General features: G+C 45.9%; 1 pseudogene; it reads left to right on the top strand.

Moving 5' to 3' along the window:
* The first annotated feature begins 24,375 nt into the window (after positions 1–24,375).
* Positions 24,376–24,549, top strand: LOC121489028 (annotated as a pseudogene).
* Positions 24,550–25,260: the final 711 nt, after the last annotated feature.

Raw genomic sequence — 25,260 nt, 5'->3', positions numbered from 1 at the left:
TAGTCACACTATAGTAAAAATTCTAAAACCAAAGAGAGAATAATGTTCAACAGATCCTGGTTATAATACAAACAACATTCAAAGGAGTGAAAAAACAATATAGAATTTAAAAAATTGATACAGAAAACTGACTTTAACAGAAGCAATGTAAAACAAAGGCAAAGGAGTAATATCTTCAAAAAGCTGAAAAAAATAACTGTAAATGTACCAGAATGATTGGGAAATACATCTTTAGATAAACAAAAACTGATAGAATTTGGCACTAGCAGACTTAAGCTAAGGACATTATTCAGGCAGAAGGAAAATGACACCAGATGAAAGCTTAAAGATGCAGGAGAAATCGGGGGTGGGAGGAGTTTAATTTAACTTAATATTGACTTATCAAACAATAATAAGAATTAGAATATACAACCACAATGGTAGATAAAGATGGGGGGAATAAATGGAATTCAAGTACTCTAAGATCCTAACATTGTTCAGGAAGAAGACAAAAATAACAATCAAATTAGACTTGTAAAGAATTCATTTATTACCTATATGCAAAGGAGAGTATAACTTCTAAGCTGGAGGAGAGGAAAAAGAAAATAACAATAAACTTGAAAGTTCAAAGTAAAAACAAAGAAAGGAGAGGAGAAAAAGAATGTAGACCAGAGTAATAATAAGTTACTTGATTAAGAGTAACAATAAGTTCCTTAAGACTATAAACTATGTAGTCGTAATTACATACAATGCAATGAGAGAGTCAAAGATCTTCAAGGTAACATAAAAATTACGCTTATAAGAATTATCTATATCTCTATGTATATGAATACAAAAATACTGTAAGTAAAGAGATGGATAAGGAAATACAATATAAATACCAACGAGAACAAGTGAGTATAGCCATGTTAACATCAGATCCAGTAAACTACATCTGTAAAGAGGGACACAATGATGAAACTTACACTAGGAAGATATGACAACTCTAAATTAATCTCCACTTCAAAATATAGCTTGAAAATAGTATAAAGCAAAAATGGACAGAACTAAGTGGGAAAACAGATAAAAATATTTCAGTGGGAGTTTTTATTGACATATTTTGTAAGTGATAGAATGGAACAAACAAACTCAGTAATACCATGGAGGACTTCAGCAAAATGAAATGTAAGTAAGAAATAACATGAGAGACAACATGGAACATTCGGCAACTTTAGGGCATAGCCTGTGTTAAAGCATATATGGAAAAAATCAATCAGACACTGTGTCACAAAGCAAATCCTGACAAATTTCCAAAGATTGAAGTCACATGGCATATACTCTGACCACACAGCAACTGAAAAGAAACCAGTAACCAAATCATATTAGAAAAACCCCATGTGTACGGAGATTAAAAAAATAAGCTTCTAAATAATGCCTTGATCGAAAAAGAAATCAGTGAAAACTAGAAAATATTTTTGGATGGCATGAAATGAATAAAACATGGGGGACACTTCCTGATTTTAAAATTTTGGATGTAAAAAAAATGATAATAAAATAAAATAAAATAAAATGTTGGATGTTGTCTATGGAAGAGCTAGATTCAACTTTTGAAAATTTCTCATGCTCCCCCCACAAAAATATATCCTTTCTCTCTCCCCTCTTCCCATCTTCCCAAATAGTTTTAGCACATTTTGGTTAAATTAATATTCATAATATGACTATATAAATATTTTTCACAAAATATAAATGGGGGTAGACGTTGCCTTTAAGGCAGACCAAGTCTTTACCTCTCATCTACCCTGTCGACTGCCCGATTCCTTTGCTATCTCTGAAACCCCTCACTCCAGCTGCTAATGACATCACATAACAGTTAAGTAGCTAAAAATCTCCACAATCCAGCCTTCAGGGCCAAAGCTTGAACTAATGGCAACTCAAGATGGAAAGAGATTTGTTTGCATACAGCAAAATGGCAAGAGCAAAGCTAAGGAATGCACAATGGAAATAGCATTAAAAAATAATAATTAAAAAGAGAGTAGATCTTCTCAAAGCAGGCAGGAATAACTGTCTTTTTGGCTAACTATAAAAGTGCAGAGCAAGAGCAGCCCGAGAATCGAGCATTCTGAATGATTTTATTACAGGGGAAAAAATAACAAACCCAACTTTTGAATTTTCCTTCTTTCAATACCAAAAAAACAAAACAAAACCAGCCCCCCCCACACACATGAGAAAAAAAAAAACTAAGAAAAGAAAGAGAGAGAGAGAAAGAGAGAAAGGGAGAAAATAAGAGGCAGTTTCCAGGATACAAATCCATTGCTTAAAAAATGTTCTCTCGGATACAAACATGTGCTTATGAATGTGAGCAGGTGGTGTTCCGTCTGCTGTGACCCCAGAAGACACCCTCTCTATGCTCCAAGTGCAGGGGATGGTGTGTAAAGAAAGGAAAGAACCCATGCGACAGCCAGAGCAGGGGGGGAAGTACAGCAATGGTCTTCACAAAGGGCCCTGAAGCCGCATGAACAGGGGCCCCGTCCAGCTCCCTGTGGCAAGCCACGCGCCTCGGCCAACAGAAGCCATGAGATGCTCTACAGCACGCGGGGGACACTCTCGGATCAGGATGGGAGAAGAAAGCACAGATACCATCTGTGAAAAATAAGAGTAGGACTTTTGTTTTCCTCCTGTTGGAATACATAGGTTTCTATGGAAGAGCTGGAAACTTCACCATTTGTTTGTTATTAGCTCAACAGACAGTGAGGGAACACTTAGTGAGCACCCAGCATTCAGCTAAAGCTGGAGAGTTTCCTCAAAATGAACTTACAGTTCAGTAGGGAACACAGACATAAGAAGGCAACCACAATAGTGTAACAAGGTTAAAATTGGGTGGATTTCGGTGTTACAAGGGCCCCGGGAGAGGTCATGGTCAGTGCAGCCTGGGTGGATGGATGGGAGGCTTCAGAAACTGGGCATCTAAGGTGACATCTAAACCAAAAAGGTCTGTGACACTATGAGAAAATGTAATTTTTAAAAAAGATTTGATTTATTTATTCATGAGAGACACACAGAGAGAAGCAGAGACACAGGCAGAGGCAGAAGCAGGCTCCTTGCAGGGAGCCCAGATCACGGCCTGAGCCCCCCAGGCCACCCTGGGAAGATGATATAAATCCAAATGATATCAACTCCGGACTTGCTGGTCTATCAGCCCCACTTGACGTGCACATCTCAGATTGCTTGTATACTGTTTCTTCCTCAAACAGAGATAGATGTTGGTGATACTCCGGGCGCCTGGGTGGCGTGGTCAGTTAAGCGTCTGCCTCCTGCTTGGGTGGTGAGCGCAGGGTCCCTGGATCGAGCCCTGCATCGATGGGCTGTGCGCTCGGCATGGATTCTGCTTCTCCCTCTCCCTCTGTCCCTCCCCCGGCTCGTGCTCTCGCCCTCAAATAAATAATTTTTAAAAATCCGTTGATTATACTCATTGTTGCTAAGACTTTTGCTTTTTCCCAATCATCTTAAGCCTGAAACCCTTTCTGTTGCTTTCCTTTTCAGATCACCGTCTACAAAGGCCCCCAGTCCACTCATTGCTTGGCCCGACTTCTTTTTGACTCATGATGCAGTCTTACCTCAAATTATTACTTGGGAGTTAAAGGAGAGTTCCTGGTGGGAAAGGCTGGGACTTCTTTTGAGAACTGGCTCTCAGAAAAGGCCATCAAAAGGTAACCAGCCACGTCCAGCTTTTGATCAAATTTTAATGATCACACTGATATAAACCACTTTCTGTTCCTGATCTATTTCCCAGGGTCTGTCCTGTAATTAATCACCAGCCGTATGCGCTCCGGGGCTCCAGGCCAAAGAGAAAATGCTCCAAGGCTTGGTCTCAACAGTTTGTGCAGGGACATTACAGAGCACTTTTTATTAGCTCTGACTCACCCTAGACCGTCTCCATAGCCTGAAGTAAGGCTGCCTGTTACCTTTGTTTCCTCCAGTTCCCATAGATACCACCCCAAGGGGCTCTGAAAGCTCCAAATATAGGTTTCCTCTGTTTTTTGGTCCTTCTCTTGGAAATGCATTGTGGATTTCCATCTCAGCTCTGGGTTTTCAGGTGACATGGCATTCTCTCCATCACCTGCTCAGTGTGACACTACTTTCCCACAGGGGTGACCAAAACATTGTGGCTGCCTCTAGAGATAGCCTCTTTCTTGGACTTGGGATTTGAACCTGGTTAGAAGCGAGGCAATGAGGGGCACCTGGGTGGCTCAGTGGTTGGGCACCTGCCTTTGGCCCAGGGAGGGATCCCGGGGTCCTGGGATTGAATCCCACATGGGGCTCCCTACAGGGCCTGCTTCTCCCTCGGCCTGCATCTCTGCCTCTCTCTGTGTGTCTCATGAATAAATAAACAAAATCTTTAAAAATAAATAAATAAATAAATAAATACCTGCAAATTAATTACTCATGCAGATGCTCCAAGCAATTTTTTGAGGAGCCAGGTAACATCTGCCCATGAGCTGAGTGCAGGTAGGCTGTCCTAAGCAGAGGCCCGGCTCCTTCCATGGATCTGGGAGGTCCAGAGGGTGGGGGAAAGGGCAGGGGAAAGGGCAGTGGGGAGTTTTGTTGCCTTGGCAGCGCATCTGCCGGGTCGCCGAGGAACCTTGGCCGGTCCAGTGGGTGGTCTCTCATAGTCACACTTGACCAGCTACACAGCGCAGCCCACACTCTGCTTACGGCCTCTGCCAAAGTATTTATTAGGAGCTTTGCCTTCTTGGAAGACTAAATGGCTAAGGACTTTATAATTAAACACTTCGTTAGTTTCTTACTGTGAATTTCCAGGGCTGCTGGGACTGGGCCTGCATTATTGATGGCACCGGAAGGCGGATCACCCATCAGTCTCCGCAATCCTTTTACCCCCAAGTGGCCACCATACACCCTCTGCCCCAGGAGTCTGTCAGCAGAATAGGAGAGAGTCAATGCCAGAGTTAAAAAGAAAGAATTCCCAGGGTCTCCACACTGGTCGGCATACATTTGTACGGTGGCCAAAAGCAGGCTGGGAAATGCAGCAAGTCCAACCCCCATTTGTCATCCTTTAATGGTCTATTCTGAGCTCATCCCATAAGTAAATGGGGCATTCCAGCGGATAAGGCTGCGCTTTCCCCATGGTTCATCTTTCAAGATTGTCACTAGTGAGTAGTTGAGAAGCTCTGTGGGGCCGAGGACTGGCAGGCCTTAGAGAGAAGGGCGGAGGGACAGGCCCGGAGCTGCCGAAGGAAGCTGGCGGAGCAGGGTCGTGAGATCAGTACAGATTCCCTAAGAAAGGGTCATTTTGTGGCCTAATTTGAGGCCTAGCTTCTTTTCTAATTCCGATAGCATGAGAGAACACCACGAAAACAGCTAATGCCTGAGCGCTCCCCTTTGCCAGTGGAATGTTCTGGAACACTTCATGTGCGCTCTCTCGTCCCTCCTTGCTCAGCAGCTTTCCACCAAGTCCCGGTTTCCCTTCCTGCCCGCAGGAGTCGCGGCTGGAACGTGGCCAAAAGGCCCAGAAGGACATTTCCCAGCCTGGAGGCAGGGGAGGCCCAGAGTCTGTACCTTTTCAGAGGGAGGGTGACATGAGTGTGCTGCCCCCCCACACCCCAAGCTGGAGCCTTTGGGGGAAGGAGTCGGTCTCCTCCATGCTCTTTCCTCCTCTCCTCTCCTGTTGGATGAGTTGGTGGAAAATGTAAAGGTTTTAAAACCCGTGAGCTGCTATTAGGTGGTGCCTAAGCCAACCACCAGCCCCAGCACCTGCCCCAGATGGTTTCATGACAGAGAAATGACAGCACCTGCTCCTTAGCTCTCCATTTTAAGGATCTTTATTAGAAAGCTTCTGTTATTCTAACAGACTTTGCAACAACTCTCCAAGGCAAGTCATTTTAATTGACCTCGTTATTACCTGATGATAAAATTCCAGTTCTGAGAAGTTAGGAGCTTGGTCTGCAGGAGTCCCACTGTGACTAGTTAGCAGCGCTGGGGTCTGTGATGGGAGAGGTCAGAATAGTGGTCCCTTGGGAAGAGTGGGTTCCCTGAGAGGGTGCACAGGGAGACTCCCCCCACCCTGCCTTTGGTTTTCTTTCTTTCTTTTTTTTTTAAAGATTTTATTTATTTATTCACAGACACAGAGAGAGAGAGAGGCAGAGACACAGGCAGAGGGGGAAGCAAGCTCCATGCAGGGAGCCCGACGTGGGACTCGATCCCAGGTCTCCAGGATCACAGCCCAGGCTGCAGGCGGCGCCAAACCGCTGTGCCACCGGGGCTACCCCTGCCTTTGGTTTTCTTTTGCTTTTTTGGAGAAAGGTGCTTGGATTAGTAGTTAACATTCAGACAACGTTTTATCCTTATACAAAGCACTTCCACACAATTGGCTCATTTAATCCTCACAAATGCCTCGTATGTTGTACAGATGAAGAAACTGAGGTTTGGACAAGTTGTGTGTCTTGAACACACTTAATAAGAACTAGATCTAGGCTTTGAATGTAGGTCTTCACTCCAAATCCTGTGCCCAATCCATTATCTGCATGCTGAAGCAACTTGCAACTCTCTCACGTGGAAATTCAAACACCAACTCATCCTAGTTTAAGCAAAAACCAAACCACCCCTCCAACCACCACAACCACAACCCCCCAAGCCCATATTGCCATTCACTGAACTGATAGAGCACAAAGGTGAATGGGCCAGAGTAGCACGGCTGTCGTCAGACTTTTTGTTCCTTCACTCTGCCGGTGGGTTTCCTCCCCATGGCTAGAGGAGCATGGGCCGGAGCTTCCAAGGTCAGCAACTGCATGAGAAAACTCAGTTCTTGCCTACTGCTCTAATAGTTCTAAGTCCTAGGGAAAGACCCAGGGTGGGCTGGGTTGGGCCAGTTGCTTTCTTCAAGAACCAATTGTTGAGGCCACGGGGAGGGGGCAAGATACTGTGATTGGCTGACCCACTTGAACCACATGGGATGGGTAGCAGGACAGGAACAATTATCTGTGGGAAGTGGACGACGGTGGATGCTGATGGTCAAATCAGGAAGGGATATTGGACGGACAAAACCAGATCCATTACACATATCCTGCCTTATAGAAAGGATTCACCGTACAATTGGCAGCAGCATCCCTTAATGGAAAACATTGTGTGTGTATGATATAGGTGACTGTCCCTTGGTCTAACTATAGACTTCCTCTTGCACGGTGTGTTCCAAAACATTGCACCCTGTGACTTGCCTGTTCCTTCAAAACCCGCCGGGGCTTCCTAGCAGCTCCCCTCTAATTACAGGCCCCGGGCAGGCTGACCAGCAGCACGTGCCCAGTCTGTCCCAGGATGGCCAACGTCCCGGATTCCGGGGACGAAGGAGTGGGTATCCTTGGAAAGAGTGGGAGAGACAGGGTTACATATACTCTCAGCGTCCCGTTTCCAGGGTTTGTTTTTGGTTATTCTCGGGGGATCAGAATTCACTTTCCCTACAGTCCCTCCGGGGAACTGAAGAGTAGTGAGAAGTCAGATATGCCCGCATGCCTCCTCCTCGGTGCAGACGTGCAGCTCCCAGCCAGAGCTGATGTCCTTGGTGGCCCCACAGACACGAGCTTCCCCGCGTACTGGGCCGAGTACTGGTGGGGGACTGTCCTCTCTCTATGCTGCCATGCGACCCAGCAACTTAGGACACATTTTTAAAACTCCAGATATCTCTCTCCCCCGTTTTGCATTTGCTTCTAAACTTTTCAGTAAAAAAAAAAAAAAAAAAAATTTAACCCACAATAAAATGTGATTTTTACATGGGCCTTGCACACATACACGCAAATTGTAACCAAAAATATTTCTTGAAAAACACCTAATACTTCCCCTTACCCTGTGTGTTGCACTCCGATGTGTCCAATTTCACTTCAGTTTTTAAAATCTGTGGGATATAACTGGATACAATTTCATGACAAGTTGTGTGGCCTGCCATGGAAGAAGAGTCACAGAGGCCAGCCGCCCCTAGCACTGCTCTGCGTGCATCATCAGTGTAAACTGATGCATCACCATCAGTGAGCACCTTTGCGAATGCTTCGAAAGCCTTTTGTGTCAGGACTCCAGCCCAGGAGCATGTGAACTCGCTGGGAGGTTAGGTAAGCAGGTCCTGAGCCTGACCTCACCTCTCTGCTCCTCAGGAGGCATCTCTGAGTTAGCCTGGAGGCTTGCTCAGCGCACCGGTCCCACGGTCTGCTCCACACCTCCGGCAGTTGGCTGGGTTATTAAAAAGCTCTTTGTTGTTTCCAGTTGAAATGAACTTGCTGCCAAGTGCCTGCCTTTGAATCCAGGGGAGCTGAATCTCTCCTTCACAATATACTTTACAATCTTTGAAAACAATGCCTATTAACTGTCCTGAGTTCCCTGTCATCAAGTTCTTCCATCTAAAAGGCATGGTCCCTAGGTCGCTCGCCAGTCCTGTCTGCTGTTTCTGGACACTCCTGTTTGCTAACATTCGTTTAAAATTGGAACAAGCAATTGAGTTATTGGTAAATCTCATCCCATTTTTAAAAATCAGCTGATATAAAGGACAGAGCCCTTGATTCCAAGATACAGAGCCTGGTCCTACCTGCATGACACTGGGCCAACTCTTTTTGGCCAATTTCCTCATTATTAAAGAAAAGATTGTGTTGTTTGGTGGGCGCAGGCTTTCAGTTTGGGATGATGAGCACCTGGAAGTGGGTAGTAGTGATGGCTGCACATCGTAAACGTACTTAGGGTGATTGAATTATACGTTTTAAATTTACGTTTAAATTATACGTAAAAATTATACGTTTAAAATGGTTGAAATGGGGGGGTCTGGGTGGCTCAGTCAGTTGAGCATCTGCCGTCAGCTCAGGTCATGATCCTAGGGTCTCGGGATCAAGCCCCACATCGGGCTCTCTGCTCAGCCAGGAGTCTGCTTCTCCCTCTCCCTCCGCCTGTCACTCTGCCTACTTCTGTGCCCCCTCTCTTTCTGTCAAATAAGCAAATAAAATACTTTTATAAATGGTTGAAAAGATAACTTATGTATATTTTACCACAATTTAGAAAAACAGGGAGGGTTAGATGTGGTGATCTCCAGGATTCCTTCCCATGCTTCTAGAGTCTTTGCCATCTGACCTCATGTTACTTTGCTTTGAAGCCCCCAGCTCAGCCCCAGGCATTGCTTGGACAGCAGAGGGAAGAGGCTGGCTGATATTCCCAGCGGAGCATGAGGGAGGCTGGCGTTCAGCTCCTGGTGCACACTCCTCACCCCCTTTGTTCTGGAATTGTGTGGTCTAGTAGGGCCTCGACCCTGGACACATCCCTAGCATAATTAGAGCAGTGACCCTGCTATAGCCCCTGGGCTCAGAGTCCCTGCAGGACATTTAAAACAAGCAAATGGGGGATCCCTGGGTGGCTCAGTGGTTTAGCACCTGCCTTTGGCCCAGGGCACGATCCTGGAGTCCCGGGATAGAGTCCCGCGTCGGGCTCCCTGCATGGAGCCTGCTTCTCCCTCTGCCTGTCTCTGCCTCTCTCTCTCTCTCTCTATGTCTATCATGAATAAATAAAAAATAAAATCTTTAAAAAAAATAAAAAAGAATTTAAAAAAATAAAACAAGCAAATATGGGGGAGGGGTACAGGGAGGGAGAATCGGAGGAAGGTGGCCAAAAGGTACAAACTTTCAATTATAACGTAAGTACTAGGGATGCAAATTATAACATGGTGAGTATAGCTAACACTACTAGTGATTATATGGGAAAGCTGTTTATGGGGTAAATCCTGAGCATTTCCATCACAGGAGAAATTTTTTTCCCTTTTTATTATATCTGTGAGCACGTGGACATTAGCTGAACTTACTGTGATAATCACTTCACAATATATGTGAATCAAGCCTTCTGCTGTATGTCTTACACAGTGATGTATTTCAATGATTTCTTAATAAAACTAGGGGAAAAAAAAATACATTTAAAAAACAAAAAAGAGGCAAATGCTCCCTTTGACAGCCTGAACTCTGGGTTATATGCAGGCCAAGCCCAAGAAGACCCAGAGGCCCAGACTTGAGGAATTCTTTCTCTACTCCCTGGCTCCGGTTTCTAAAATCATCCTTCTCTTGCCGTCTACCCTCGTGGGAGTGGTGGGCTCAGGGAGCTGTTGGGACGCTGGTGGGGAAGCCATCCAGTTGGGCTTTCGTTCCTTTCTAGTTTTGAAAAGCAGCCTTCCCTCTCCCTTTAAAAAGTGGAGGGAAGGGAAAGTAATAGGAACCCCAAACAAGCTGAATCTGAGGCCTACAATGATGGCCTCCTCTGGCCAGCCCTGAGGCCATCGCAGAGCTGGGTAACAAGCACCCACCATGCCTGGGTGACCCTGGTGACCAGCATCCACAGGCTGCCTTCCCCAGGCCGCTGCTGCTGGGACTCCAGACCCTCCTGAGAAATCACACGCAGGTGTGACATAACATCCCACCCTCAACCCCTGATACTGCAATGGAGGTCCCCACCTCAATGGGCCTTTGAAGTAAAAACAGGGGTGAGGGTATTTGATTTTCAATGCTTTCTTTTTTCTTTTTACAAACTATGAGACAAATCCAAGGCAGCTGACAATGACCCTGAGGACCGGATCTGGAGAGAGTTGCCGTATTACATATGTTCAGCCAGTGACTGAATACAACTCCTCGGGGACAATGGGAGGCAAAGTGAGATGACACTCACTCCCTGCAAGGCCTCTCCTGTGAAGCAGCAGCTGAGACTCCAGCACTGGCCAGGGCTGATGAAAGAGCCCAGGGAAGAAGTCAGAACCCAGAAACAATGATGGCTTTGGTTTGTAGCTGGTGGGACTGGCTGATTCTGTGGTGCAGCTTAAGATAGAGCCATTTTTATACCACTTAGTAGCTAATGGAAGCCTGCTGGGAACAACAGGGCTTGTCCTGGAGGCAGCTCAGTTTCTGATTTGGTGGGCAGCCAATCAGTGCAGCATCACGCCCGGCTGGGTGGACAGGGAGGGCAAAGATGCAGTTGGTGTGCTCCAGCGGTGTCCACCAAGGGGCCACCTGCTGCTGGACTCCATAACTCCATTCCTACAGACCAAGGGGCACTCACAGTTAGAACACCCATCTGGTTCCACCGCATCCCGACTCCTGCATCATCTCTTTACCTTTGCCTTCCCCTTCTTATTCCTTTATTGTACATCAAGTAACTGGTATACATGTTGCATTCTTCTTTTAATTTTTAAAAAAGATTTTATTTATTTATTCATAAGAGACACAGAGAGGCAGAGACACAGGCAGAGGGAGAAGCAGGCTCCCTGTGGGGAGCTCGATGTGGGACTTGATCCTGGGGCCCCAGGATCATGACCTGAGCCAAAGACAGATGCCTAACCACTAAGGCACCCAGGTGTCCTGAATGCTGCATTTTTAAAAAATCTAAATAGCCATGGTAAGTTTTGATCATCATCAGGTGGAGATGAGACTGGTAAAATAACTGGTTCTGGGAAAATACTCTCTTTCTCCATTAGTGGCATGCTTATTCAGCTCTCATCTTTATTTTTTTTATTTTTTTATTTTTATTTTTTTTCAGCTCTAATCTTTATATTCCACTAAGTTATTTTGCTCTCACTGTTTAACAAAACAGCAACATAAAAAAAAAAATCCTTGCAGACCTTATTTGATTATAGAATTCTAGTGTTTTTCACTTATCATTGTAAAACCAAGGACAATTTTAAATCAGTTTTGTATGTAGCCACTATGTGTGTAAGACAATTTATTTTTAGGTAGGGATAAATTACTCCAAAAGGAATGAATCCTAGATCGTTCTCCCTTCAAGTCAAATGTCTTATTGTTTAAATAAACTTCTTGTTTAAAATGAAGGAAAAAAAAGATAAAACCAAAATAAAACTCCTAAAAAGTACTATGTACTCCTACTAAAAAGTAGAGGTCTGGGTGTTTATTAACCATTAAAGAACTAAAGAGCCAAAGCACATGCGACCCATTTGCGGGGGAGGGAAGCACCAGCATGTGGGCACCCTCCCGCTTTCCTCCAAGGCTCGGCTGCTTTCCAGCCAAAGCAAGGCCCGGGTCAGCCATCTGCATCTGGGTCCAGGGGCAGTGCATCAGTCGCAGCTCTGGGTCCTGGAGTCAGTCAGATGTGGTTCACACCCTGTACCTGACACTTTCCAACTGTGTGACTTTGGTCAAACATTTCCTGCTCTCTGTGCCTCAAGTATCCTCAGTTGTCCCTCTACCAAGTGAGGATGATGATAACTACTTTGTAGGCGGTTATGAGAGTGAACGAGATAGTGAGAGACAGCAGCAAGAACTCGATAACCCACATGATCAGTCTGTATTCCATGTCAGTGAATGTTGAAAACCATTGCTCTCTTTGACATCGGTTTTTCTCCTGAACATTTGATTACAAAAAATTTCAAACATACAAAAAAGTCGAAAATGGCACAGTGAACAGCCATCCACCTAGATTCTACAATCAGCATTTTTCTGTATATGTTTTGTTGCCTATTATCTCTTTTCCACCCGTTGATCCATTTTTTCAAAATTTACTTTATTTTATTTTTTTTCAAAATTTATTTTAAAGTAGGCTGCAGACATCAGTACTTTTCACAATGCACATCATCATCTAGTCTTTTATTTTTTTTAAAGATTTTATTTATTTATTCATGATAGACACAGAGAGAGAGAGAGAGAGAGAGAGAGAGAGAGGCAGAGACACAGGCAGAGGGAGAAGCAGGCTCCATGCACCGGGAGCCCGACGCGGGACTTGATCCCCGGTCTCCAGGATCACACCCTGCGCCAAAGGCAGGCACCAAACCGCTGCACCACCCAGGGATCCCCATCATCTAGTCTTTTAAAAGGCAAAATTTATATTTGGTGAATTGTACAAATCTCCAGTGTATCATGAATGCATCCATGTTGGATCCTTAGTTCTGTGTCCCTGGCCTGTGTTGCCACAGAGACTGCTTTGCCATATGTTCTCCTCTCCCAGGAACCAGGCAGTGGGTGGTGGTAGGGGAACACACAGGAGGGGAGGATCCCACCTAGAGGCCAGTCACCCTACTCCTCTGGGAGGTCCAGATTGAGCTGATGTTCCAGTAACCGCACACACAACTATTTCAAAGATCCAAGACAGTTTAGATGTCATTTAATTTACACAGTGTGGAAAACCCTTTTGTCATATCCCCCAACAGATGACATTCAATCTCTTTGCATGCCTCCAACAATCCCACTAGCTTGTCTTTCCCAACTCAGTTCTTTCTGTTGATGAGCTGGAATTCTTCATCCTGTAACTTTCACATTCCTCCTTCTGAAGACAGATTCAATATCCCTGTAAAATAGGAAGCCTGGTCTCTCACACACCCTTCATTTTCTCTCAATTTCTTCAGGTCTTTCTATTTTTCCTCCTTTGGCACTTTATCACATCCTGCCTTGACTTGTTCATTAATGGTTCACACATTCTCCTTTTTAAAAGTTTTTTTTAAAGGATTTTATTTATTTATTTGAGAGGGAGAGAGAATGAATGGGGAGGGGCAGAGAGAGAGCAGACTCCCTGCTGATCAGGGCCCAGGTGGGCTCAGTTCCAGGATCCCGAGATCATGACCTGAGCTGAAGGCAGATGCTTACCTGACTGAGCCTCCCAGGTGCCCCCATTATGCCTCATTAGTGAGGTTTCCTGGGGGCCGGGACCACATCTAAGGCTTCTGTAGGCCAACCTGAAACACTGTCTTCCTTGTGGGTGCTCAATGTATGGATGGGATTGACTTAGATGGAGAAAAATAAGAATATCACACGTGTTAAATATAAATGTAACTGACCTGGGTCCAAACCATTTAATAAGATTTAGTCTTTTCAGCATATTTGGAACCGTACATCATGAGTAGGAAAGCTTGTGCATCACTCTATGTTCTGTAGAGGAAACAGCCTTGGATTATAACACCTTAATGAAGATCCTTGACTAATGAAGCTATAATAAAAACATTAACTCTATGTTGTCAATGTTGGGCTGCCTGAGCCACCACAGCTGTATACTTTGGATTATTAGGTTTTTGATTTTGGAGAAGAGAGCCTTGCTATTCAGGAACCTCTCTGAAATGTCAGCGCAGTCTTGATGTCCACTGCAAGGCGAGGGCTGGGGATATTTCAATTTCATGTTTGAAGCCAGGGCACATTCAAAGGGCTTTCTGGCACAACAGAAAGGTCTTCCAAATGAAACTTTCCTGCTTCCCATAAAGGGCCCTGGTTTCCAGTGGACTGTGTAAATGAAGAAAGTCTAGTTCCACCCAGCTCTTATCCACTCCCTTTCTTCCTAATTCTTTCACAGGAAACCCAAGTTGAAACATCTTTATAAACTTTCTTCAATACCATAAATGCCTCCATTTGGGGCAGGCAAAAACTGTGCCTACTCAGCTGGTTTGCATTTTTTCCGGTCGTGTTTGCAGAAAAGAAAACTGAGCTAATTTTTACCAAACCTTCTCCTCTCTGCCTCTCAGGAGACCAAGAGTTAGCCAGAAGCCAAATTATCACTCTAACAACGTAACTGTATTCTTGCCCTGCATGTTTTTCTTTTCTTCCAAAATTAAGGGACCCCTCCCCCACACACACCCAGTCTACCATCAAACCCATGGTCATATATGGGTTTCACAAGAGACAAGAGCTGTTGACACCATCCAGATGGGGCCTGGGAGGCACTGATTCTTCCCTGGACCTGGAGGGGGTTTTCAGGGAGCATAGGGAATTGGCAAAGAAGTCTCTGATACGCTTGCAATGACCGTGTCTACTGGGAGCTCAGTAAATGTAAAATAAGCCCACACAGATTTTTACCACAAAAGTCAGGGTACAAAGGCACATCTCCAACAGCGTGATGGCACTCAAAAGGGCTTCTCTGGGCGGACATCTTCTTAAAATAAGAGCAACGTAGGATCTCAAGGTTTTGGGAGAAATGTGTCTTGTTCTCTTCCTGCTGCAAACCCACTTGTTTTATATGGCCCCACGGCGGGCCCAGGAGTTATACCCTATTATAGTGACTGGTTACTCTCTGGAGAGGCTGGGCCTTGGGTGGTTCCTGACAGCCAAGAACAAGAAGGCCAGAGAGAATGTATTTACCTGCCTGGGGTGGACCAAGGGGGAAGTCTGGGGAGGCTCAATCCTGTGTCCAGTGCTCTTAACATGGTGCCCAGAACAAGTACAAAAACCCCACTGGGTTGGCTGCTGAAATGGATGGAAAGTGAAAGAAAACATGGGAGATGATGGCGGACAGGCTGGACCATCTCTTGAACTAACTGTCTTGGGTAATTAGGCCTGTTTTCTGGAGCAGGGATAACATCCCAGCTTGTATTTTATTGCTTGCTCAGTGCCTGGGTGGGGAGGGTATTTGGCTTACATGAAAGCACAGCACCTAGGAAACTACTAGCTGCCTTCAAAACAAGGTGATGTTGCTTACTGAAGCTGCCTTGGTTGCATTAGCAGTTTCTCCTTCACTTGAGGGCAAAATGATCTGCCTCTTCAATATACAAGTCAAGGCTAACCTGTGTCAACTCTCTTTGAACCTGACTTTAACCACATGGTTAATTCCCACTGTCAAAAGTCTGTCTTCTTTTACACTGTAAAGTTTAAAGATACTTAGCATGGGGTTGGGTACTGGATCCACATTTAAAAAAATACCTTTCATCTCACCTAGAAGACCTTTATTTTAACAGTCACAGCACTGCCTGAAACACTGAGACACTATGACCATAAAATAATGAACCTTTTAAATGACGTTTGAGTGACCATTAAATAACAAACACATTAGAACGTATAAACCAAATATAAGTAAACAAATATGTCTACCCAAATAAATATTGTTCTTGAAATAATATTTTTACTCAAATGATGCCATTATTGCTAGAAGCATTTTCAAAACCTCTCTTGCAGGGTAGCCGTTGAAACAACTGGAACAAAAGCAAAAAGACGTCACCGGACTTGAGGGTCACAGGTTTGCTTCTTTGAACCAATACATCTTCTTGTCTTTCACACTTTTTGAAACATTCCTCCTGTCCTTCTCCCCTCTTTCACATCATGAACTGATAACCAAGAGATCCCAACAGAGTGTTTTAATGGTGCTGAGAATGGAAAGGTCCAGCAAAAAGACTGAGGGGCCAACTGCAGTCTGGAATCTGAGAGATCAATGGAGCATGGCCACACTGCCCCAATTCTTTTGGGTATTGAGTGACTAAATGAAATGTGAGAGGTGCCTGGGTGGCTTGGTTCATTGCAGTTGCCTCTTGATTTCATCCAGGTCGCAAACTCAGGGTCCTGGGATCGAGTCTTTCTTCGGGCTCCTTGCTCAGTGGGGAGTCTCCCTCTCCCTCACCTCCACTTGTGTTCTTGCTCTCTCACTCTCTTTCAAATAAATAACTAAATCTGAAGAAGAAAGAAAGAAAGAAAGAGAAAGAAAGAAAGAAAGAAAGAAAGAAAGAAAAGAAAGAAAGAAAGAAAGAAAGAAAGAAAGAAAGAAGAAAGAAAGAAAGAAAGAAAGAAAGAAAGAAAGAAAGAAAGAAAGAAAGAAAGAAAGAAAGAAAGAAATATAAGTAGATAACTGGCCAGTGTCCTCAACTCAAATCAAATTGAACCCCCATTAGGTCAAGGAATATTCCTTGGCTATAGCCAAGCGGTAGCACCATGCATCCAGTGTAGATCTGGATTCCGTCAAAGTCTTTTTTTTTTTTTTTTTTTTTGCAACAGGCCAGAAGACAGGCACTAGAGCTGGTTGCTGCTGGGTGGCAGGAATGCTTGAGGCTCAGAGATAAGGTAGAAAAGAACCAATTGTAGTTTGAATTCCCGTGATGGCAGCAGCTGTAAATGAGACTTAGAAGAATTGGCTTAGGCCATGGAGAAAAGATTAGTTTGAGAGAGTTCTAGTTGTGTGGAGCTACAGGAGAGAACAGCAGCTCAAGTAGCCAGGAATAATAGAGAACCAGGCTATGTACTCAAGATTTGGAACCAACCAAAAAAAACCTGGTTTTTGGCTGGTTGTGAGGATTGCTTGAAATATTTATGCAAATGTTTTAAAACTATACAATGCTTTTGTTGATATGTTATTCACCATCTTTATTGACCAGGAAAGCAAACAAGCTTCAACCTTTCCACCCTTCCACTTACCAGTTATCTGCATTCACCCCTATCTCATTTGCTCTTTGCTCTTTCCTTATCTGTTCCTGTTCTTACCTTCCCAGGCCAATTACCTGTGCAATATCTGTGCTCTTCTAGAGCCACGCCTCCCTGCTTCCTGAATTCTCCTTCCACCCACTGTGCCCCATTCATTCACCTCTTCAACCTCTCCCTCCCTCCCTCCCTCCCTCTTCCCCATCACCATTGAAACAGGCTCTAAGACCTCCTACCAAAGAGAAAAACCCTCTCTCGTGCCATTACACTCCTAAAGGTACTTCTTGTTTCTCACATTATTGCTTTTTTCTTTATAGTCAACCTTCTATAAAGGGCACTGTCTACTCATTACCTCTGGTTGCTTACATCCCATGCATACATGAGCAGTCTGGTTCCTGAATCCATCACTTCGATGGCATTGGTTTTGTAAAGTACTCCCCACATCCAGGGGGCACTTTTTTGTTCTTCCATTAATCCACTCTCTCAACTCTATTCTTTCAGCTTTTAAGGGAACACACTCTCCTGTTGTTTCTTCCATTTTCCCAAATGTTCCATTCCATATTGTTTCCTCTACCCATTCCTTAAACATAGGGGATCTTTTTTGGCCCCTGATAGTTCTTCAGCTCTTAGGAAGAGGCTACTTGGCAAACCGTTCACAGTCAAGGCGCTATGTTGAGCCAAAGGTTCTGGAGTTGGTGCTTTCTCTCTCTTAGATTCCTTTCTGGGGCTCTTATTTTCCAGCTATCCAGTTGAGTGAGTCCACATGTGGCCACCAGCTGCTGGAAAAGCACATGTTATAAAAGCACAATTTGACCAGCAATGCTCCAGATGCCAAAACAAACCTCTCTTTGTTTCCTTACTCATTTTTTGCCATGCCTTTGCCTTGGTGTTCTATAAAACAGAGAGTAGACTTGCATCTGGGCTTATGAGGACAGGTGGCCATTCAGGCTAAGTCAGATCTGCCTGCTATAGACCAGACAATCGGTGGCTCCATTAGTTAAACCCAACACAACGAGGGCTAGGGCTAGTCCCTATCCTCAGGGACTAAAGCTCTCAAACATCTATTCCTTGGGAGATTCCTCTGCCTGCCTAGGTTCTTTTTAAACGTTCCTGTCCCAGAGTCCCAGATGAGGTCAGCAGCCATTCTCAAATGCATCTTTATCTGACTTTTATCTATAGTCTCTTTCTTCTCTATACACACTTGTTCTGAGAGACCTGACCCACCCACAGGGCTCCAAATACTGCACGCGGGTGATGATGCCAAATCACCATCTTTGGGGCACAGACAGGGTTCCTGGCCCATATCTAATTACAGGATCAACATGCCTAAAAGAGAACTCATTAACACTCCTCAAAACCAGCCCTCACTCCCTATACTCCATTCTGTTTATCCCCTGCCTCTCATCACCCTTTTTATCTGGTTAGCTCTTACTTCTCCCTAAAAATAGAGCCAAGCCAAGGTATCACTTCTCTGGGAAGGCTTCCCTGGCCCCTAAGATTGGGTTGGCCTGCCCCTAAGTTCACATGATGCCCTGTACTTTCCCAGTATGACACCGTATTATAATCACTTGCTCCCTTTTTTGTTTTCCCATTAAATTGCACATCTTTCCAGGGTAGCAGTGCCATCTTGAAAGTCCAAGAGTAAGTGCATGGGTAAAATGGAAAAACTCCTGTTGCAAATTGAAATACTAGCCTTCTTCAAACACTAGCCATCCGTTTATTGACCAAGTTGAGCTGGGTAAGATTTTGTTTTCTCCCACTATTGTCTTCATTTTTTTTTTTTAATTTTTTTTTTAAATTTTTATTTATTTATGATAGTCACAGAGAGAGAAAGAGAGGCAGAGACACAGGCGGAGGGAGAAGCAGGCTCCATGCACCGGGAGCCCGATGTGGGATTCGATCCCGGGTCTCCAGGATCGCGCCCTGGGCCAAAGGCAGGCGCCAAACCGCTGCGCCACCCAGGCGTCCCCCACTATTGTCTTCAAATGAGCTCTGTGTCACCTTTTTTACTCTTTGGTGATATCTCCAGGCAGATTCCAAGACTTCAGTCCTGTTCAGGCATCAGCAGAGTCCTATTTGGGAATACTAAAAGCTCCACTCTAACCCCACACTTGAGCCCCACATCCGGTTTAGTTCCTTTTCCACTCCTCAGCTCAGGTCTGACGTGAGGGTTAAGAACTTCCAGTAGGGAAGGGAGTCTGTCTGTTCTTTCCTTCTTCCTGATTTGCCTTGTTCACCTGCTTCTGGATGCTCTAGGGCTGAGCAGATGGGGAAAATTGAGAGGAAATCAGGCCATTATGTATAACATGCGCAGTTTGTGGCTTTCCCTGGAATGTCTGAAGTCCCCTTCATTCTAAGTCCAGCTCCTTTATAGGCATGTTAACAGGACTTTTGAGATGCACTTCCCTACTCCCGCCTCCTCGGAGACTTCCCACAGTGCACCGCGGGTGGTGCCCTGTTCAGCGGATCTCAATCTCTCTCTGCTGGGCTCCTTGCCCCACAGTGCAGCTCTCTGGCTATCACTTGGCCTAATGGGAATCGACTCACAGAGCCCTCCAAATGGCAGACACGCATCCCTGCTGCCCTCTCTCACCATACCCCATCGCCCAGTCTCAGCTAGCTGCCTGCCCTCACAGCTCCCTGAGAGCCACATGCCAGTCCTCCTGGCCCCAGACTCCAAGAGGCACGGAGCAAGGTCTCCCAAGACCCTTGGCATTCTCCCCTCTGGTAATAGCACCTCACAGGCTGAAATGTTTTTGCCACTCAACAAGCTTCCATCTATCTACAAAGTGTGAGACCAGACTGTCTCCCCTTCTCTCAAGAACCTTCTCCCAAGCCTGAGGTTCTCTTGTCTCCGCTCTCTGCTTGCTTTGGGTAAAGAATCCCCTTTTCCATAGGGAGTGGAGGAAAAAGCAAAGCTTGCTCCTCTTATGAATTCCCTTCAAAGAACTCTCTCCTGAACCTCTAGCCTGTCTTTGGCAAATCCTGTGAGATTTTTTAGCATCTCTCTTTAGAATGTGGGGGTCCTTATCATCCACTGACTTCAGCTTTGAAGCTGTAGCCAACACCTGAGACAACAGGAAACGTTCCATTGCACATCCTGCTAGCTCTCGCCTCTGCTTAAAATACTCCTTCCTTGCACCTGCCCTTACACCTCCTTACACTTCCTTACACCCTCAGCCTCACATCGCTACACCATCAACCTCATCTATAATATCATAGTAAACTGAGGAGAAAAGGGGTTCAGTTGGAACTTTATCTTCACACAAAACTAAAACATCACAAAACCTTATTTTCCATTTTATACAATGGATATTGTGTGATTGTACACTAATTCTTAGACTGAAAAATGAGTTCAGTTTTTGGGCATTAGCTCTTTGATTAGATTATCAGATAGCATAGTACGTCTTCCTTCATTTTACATTCAAGGACAGGAAGATAAAGAGGAATCGTTTTTTGCAGAAAATATTCAGGAGTTTCATCAGTTTCCTGAGGGCCTCTCCTCTGCCTTTGATATTCAAATCACCTTCCTTTGAAGAGCCTAATGTGTCAGTGTCCTTGTGGATTTTCTCTCCTCTGTCAACTGCTCTAGCTCCCCAGCCCCACCCCCCAGATCCTTCCTCCTTAGGTTCACCCAGGAGTAAGTAATTCAACTTCACTCCCCACTTCCACAAAGTATATTTGATTTGCATCTTATTTCTCCACATGCACAGCATTGGAAAGTCAGCTGGAGGGTAAGTGGCCAGGAGGATGAGGCAGCCGGCTAGGAAGGAGGCTGGTTTAATTAGGATCTGGGTACTTGCAACCAGACACCTTTTTGAGAGCTAAATTCCTCAGTCACGACTGGGTCATAACAACTTTTGCTTTCCCAGGCCACCTCATACCTCTGGGCTTAGATACTGAACTGTGGGATGAGCAGGGGCCTCGGCCAGCCCCCCGGAGAAGTCGCACCTTAAGTGCTTCTCGACGAAGATGGAGGCAAGGACAGATTGGAGCCAGTGGAGAGACCACAGGAGACAAGGATGACCAGAGCTGAGCGTGACTATGCTGAATCACAGAGCCAGAAAGGACTGGAAGGGTCTTAAAGGGAAGGCAAGGGAGGAGGTCCAAGACTTTGGACCAAAGAGGTGACCAAATGGGTGAGAGGCTGAGCCCTGAGACGGCACAGAAAGAAGTGTCCTCTTCTGTAAGTCAGCTCTTTGGTCCTGTGACATCAACAGTACCGTCAGTATCTTTGTAAGACGGCACACTAGGAGCGGCATCAAGGGACAGCTTGGGGCTTCAGATCGTAATTTGCAAAATGCCACCCCGGTCAGCCAACTCTTCCGTAAATGCGTCCTACACCTACTGCCTCTCGCCCAGAACTTGGCCTCTATAGACAGGCTCTGCCACCAGCAAGTCCTTCTGGGTCCACTGCTTGTATAAGCAGAGCATCCAGCCTAATGCCCTTACGACTTTAGGCTATTCCCCACTCTTGGGGTGGGGTGGGGGGGTGATAAGCAGTCACGAGCCCCTTCCTTAAGCACATACTGAACTGGGAAGGAAGCAGTGAGACCAGGAGGAGGGTAGGATTGGGTGGAAGCACACGGTGGGTAGCCTGACAAGGTGCCCAGGGATTGCTGCCCCCTGGTATCCACATTCTTGAGTAATTTCCTTCCCTTGAGGGTGGGCTGGATTTAGTGACTGGCTTCTAACAAACAGAATATGGCAGACATGATGGATATCATTTCTGAGAGATTAGTTATAAATGGTTGCAGCTTCCATTGTGGGTACTCAGGCTCTCTCTTGAATCCTACCCACCCTTTCCCAAATCAAGCCTTTGAGATGACCACCCCATGAGAGCATTCATCCAGAGTCACCGAGCTAAGGTCCACCCTGACTCTCAGAAACTGGAGGAGATAAATCTGGTCTTTTTTAAAAAGATAGATGATAGATAGATAGATTTAAGAGAGAGAGAGAGAGAGGAGGAGGAGGAGGAGAGGAGAGAGAGGGAAAAGGAGAAGCAGACTCCCTGCTGAGTGGGGAGCCCAATGTAGGCTGGATCCCAGGACTCCAAGATCATGACCCGAGCTGAAGGCAGCTGCTTAACTGGCTGAGGCACCCCTGTGTATGGTCTTAAACACATTTGTGCCTTACACTTTTCACCAAGACTCATGCTATCCTAGTCTGCACCTAGGTAGCTAAGCTTATATCTCTATTATCCCCAATCCCTGTCTTCAAAAAATTGTTCAACTCCACTTTCCTTAAGGAAATCTCTAGTTTATCTCCATTATATCTACACCAAAAACCCCCACCCACTCCCACCCTGTGGAAAGAGAAAAGCCTGAGTAAATATGGATTGATAACAAAAGAGCATCAGGAAATATGCCATCTGCCCTTTCCAGCTCACCTTTGGCATTTGCAAGACTTAGCTGCAAGTGGAAGCCATGAAGCCAGTTTTCTGCAGGGAAAGTCGTGCATGGAAAAGCATCTGTAATAAAGCTTGAACAAACGCAAGGAGGAAAATCTTAGGGAAGGATTGGAAGATGAAGGGGGAAAATCTGAGTCTGTCCGAATCTGAGACCATAAAAAGTGTTTGAAGCCATCAGCTGATATCTTGGAGGAGATCCCAGGATAAACAAAGCCTGCCCGAGGAGTCTGGCTAGTGTATTGTTCACCCGATTTGACGAAGGCGCTGAAGCCCTTCCAGCTGATACCGATAAAGCCTTTGAAGATAGCCAAGGTTCCAGACACACATTTCCCCAGAGCAGGCGATGGGGTGGGGCTGCCGTTAGGCTGGGCAAACAGGGTCTGCAGGTAGGGTAGGGGCAGGGTCTGCAGGTTGAGAGCAAGAGCTAGATCAGGGACTTCCCTGTCACCCTCAAACTGAAGGATGATTGGGTCCTCTGAATTCAACAAATGGAACTCATTCAACTAGCATTGTCTAAGTGCCAAGCATGGCTCTCTGAGACAAAGATATTCCATTAAACACGCCAGACATGAGATTTCCGCCTGCTGGGGAAGACAGACATTTATTTATACAGGAATAACAATGGAGTGTGATGTCCCCTCTCATAGGAACACCATCCCCGTCCAGCGGGGCCCGGGAAAGCTTCCCGGGGAAGGAGCCCATGATGTTTAGACCTGGAGGAGGAGCTAGTCCAGAAAAAAGCCGGAGGAACCACGTATGCAAAGGCACTAGCCTGTGTGATCCTAGGCTGGGGATCACTGGGGCGCCGGCAGACTGGAAGAGCTGAAGTGCAGAAAGTCAGATGAAAGGCATTAGGATTATTCCTACTAAAAAAGGCAAGGCTAAAAGTGGAATGCAAGTTTTCAATTCTGAGCTGTTTATACAGAGGGCACTGCCCTCCCTCATGAGGCTGACTCGGGGGAGAGGGGCTTCAGGGACCCCACTCAGATGGGTCAGCCCAGGTACAAGGGTCTGAAGGTGTGACAGGACAGCGCTGTCACTGGGGAGAGACCGAACTTCTCTCATGTGTGCAGTTGGGTGGGATCACCCCAGGGGACATGCTGAGTAAGAAGCCAGCTTCAGTTTAACTGACCCTCAGGGTGAGTCTGTACCTGCAGGGCTTCGTTTTGCCAAGTGCATGTGCACCAGCCTTGATGAGTTTGGGGTCACAGTGGGGTTTGGGGGCCGCTGTCAGAGGTCTCCCCTCTCCATCCATCGCCCCCCACCCCCAACACAGAGCTTCTGTTCCAATAATAAAAGAACATCACTTCGAAGGGTCACCAAATTTTCGCCTTTCTCACAAGTCTGTTTGACTCCGTCTATAGGGAAAGGATCTTGTCTGTTCCTTCTACTCCTCTTTTACTTTTCCCTGCCTCCTAACACAGTTACAAAGACTGAACATAAAGCAGAGAGTGGAGCACACCGAATGCACGGCCTGTGAGTCACCAGCAGCCCCAGTGGAGGTGATGGCTCTGGTGCAAGCGAAGGATGGCTTTTCCTTGCGCTACCCTCTTGGCTGGCCCCTCTGTTCCCCCTCCTCCCTCTCCCTGTAGGCAGGATGGGTGGCACCAGGGAGGGAGAGTGGTGATCAGGACACTCAAAAAAGAGCCATATGGGCCAATAAAAATATGGAAAAGTCCAATCTCCTGGTACCGAAAGAAACACAAAACAACATTTTAAAGCCTGTCACACCAGCAAGTCTTAGAGCTGTGGGATAATACGACCTGGTGAGAGGGCGGGCGAGTTCCACCTATTGACGGTTACACCTAAAACCTTGATGACAGGTTAGCTGCGAACGTTGAAGACACAATCAGTGGAATTGCTACCTTTTGCAAGATTGAAATCATGGCAGGTCCAGAAACCGATGCCTAATTCCATTTCACTGGCATCAGAAAATATTTCAACTCTTATACTCTCACAGGTAGAATGAATTGTGTATTGGCCACACGTGGAGGCATTGCTTTGATTTTATACTTCAAATTAGGGTCTAAAAAAACGCCAGTTGTGAAAGCAACATAAATGGACTTTAACTCGGACCTCAGCTGTTAAGTCCCAAGCTTGGAAAGGCCAATGTCAACTCATCACCTGATACTCAATTTCAACAATAAATTATGAACCTGGAAAACAAAAGAAACAAAACAAAACGAAAACCCAAAAACCCTGACGACAGGGGAGAGACTCATGGCATCACCTTGTCTGCTCTGCTCCGCCTCCCTGTCCAAGGGCAGGCTGCTTCTCCCCTGCTGGGGTGGATTGGCTACCCCTTGGTGTGGCTCCCCTGGCGACCGCGTGGGCCTGCGTGGGTGGGGACCGGGGCACAGGGGCCGGTGGGGTGGCTGCACCAAGGAGCCGAGCCCTCGGGAGCACCAGGCCAGGCAGTTCCGGCCGCAGGAGGAGCAGGGACGAGCAGGGAACCCCTCGTTTATCCCTCCACCGAAGAGGAGCTGTGGTCGGCCCACGGCTGGGCTGCAGAACTTTTTGCTGAAGGCAACAGTGTTTAGCTAACTATAGAAGACCAAGCATTTCTCTCTCTCTTTTTAAAAGGTTTTATTTATTTATTAATGAGAGAGAGTGAGAGGCAGAGGCCCAGGCAGAGGGAGAAACAGGCCCCATGCCGGGAGCCCGACGTGGGCCTAGACCCCGGGACCCCAGAATCCCGCCCTGGGCGGTGCTAAACCGCTGAGCCACCGGGGCTGCCCAAGACCAAGCATTCCTATCACTAGGTCCTGC

Source organism: Vulpes lagopus, chromosome 4 (assembly GCF_018345385.1).
Source record: "Vulpes lagopus strain Blue_001 chromosome 4, ASM1834538v1, whole genome shotgun sequence".
Classification (NCBI taxonomy): domain Eukaryota; kingdom Metazoa; phylum Chordata; class Mammalia; order Carnivora; family Canidae; genus Vulpes; species Vulpes lagopus.
The sequence above is the reverse complement of the archived record's forward strand: the minus strand, read 5'-3'. Positions and strand labels throughout refer to the sequence as shown.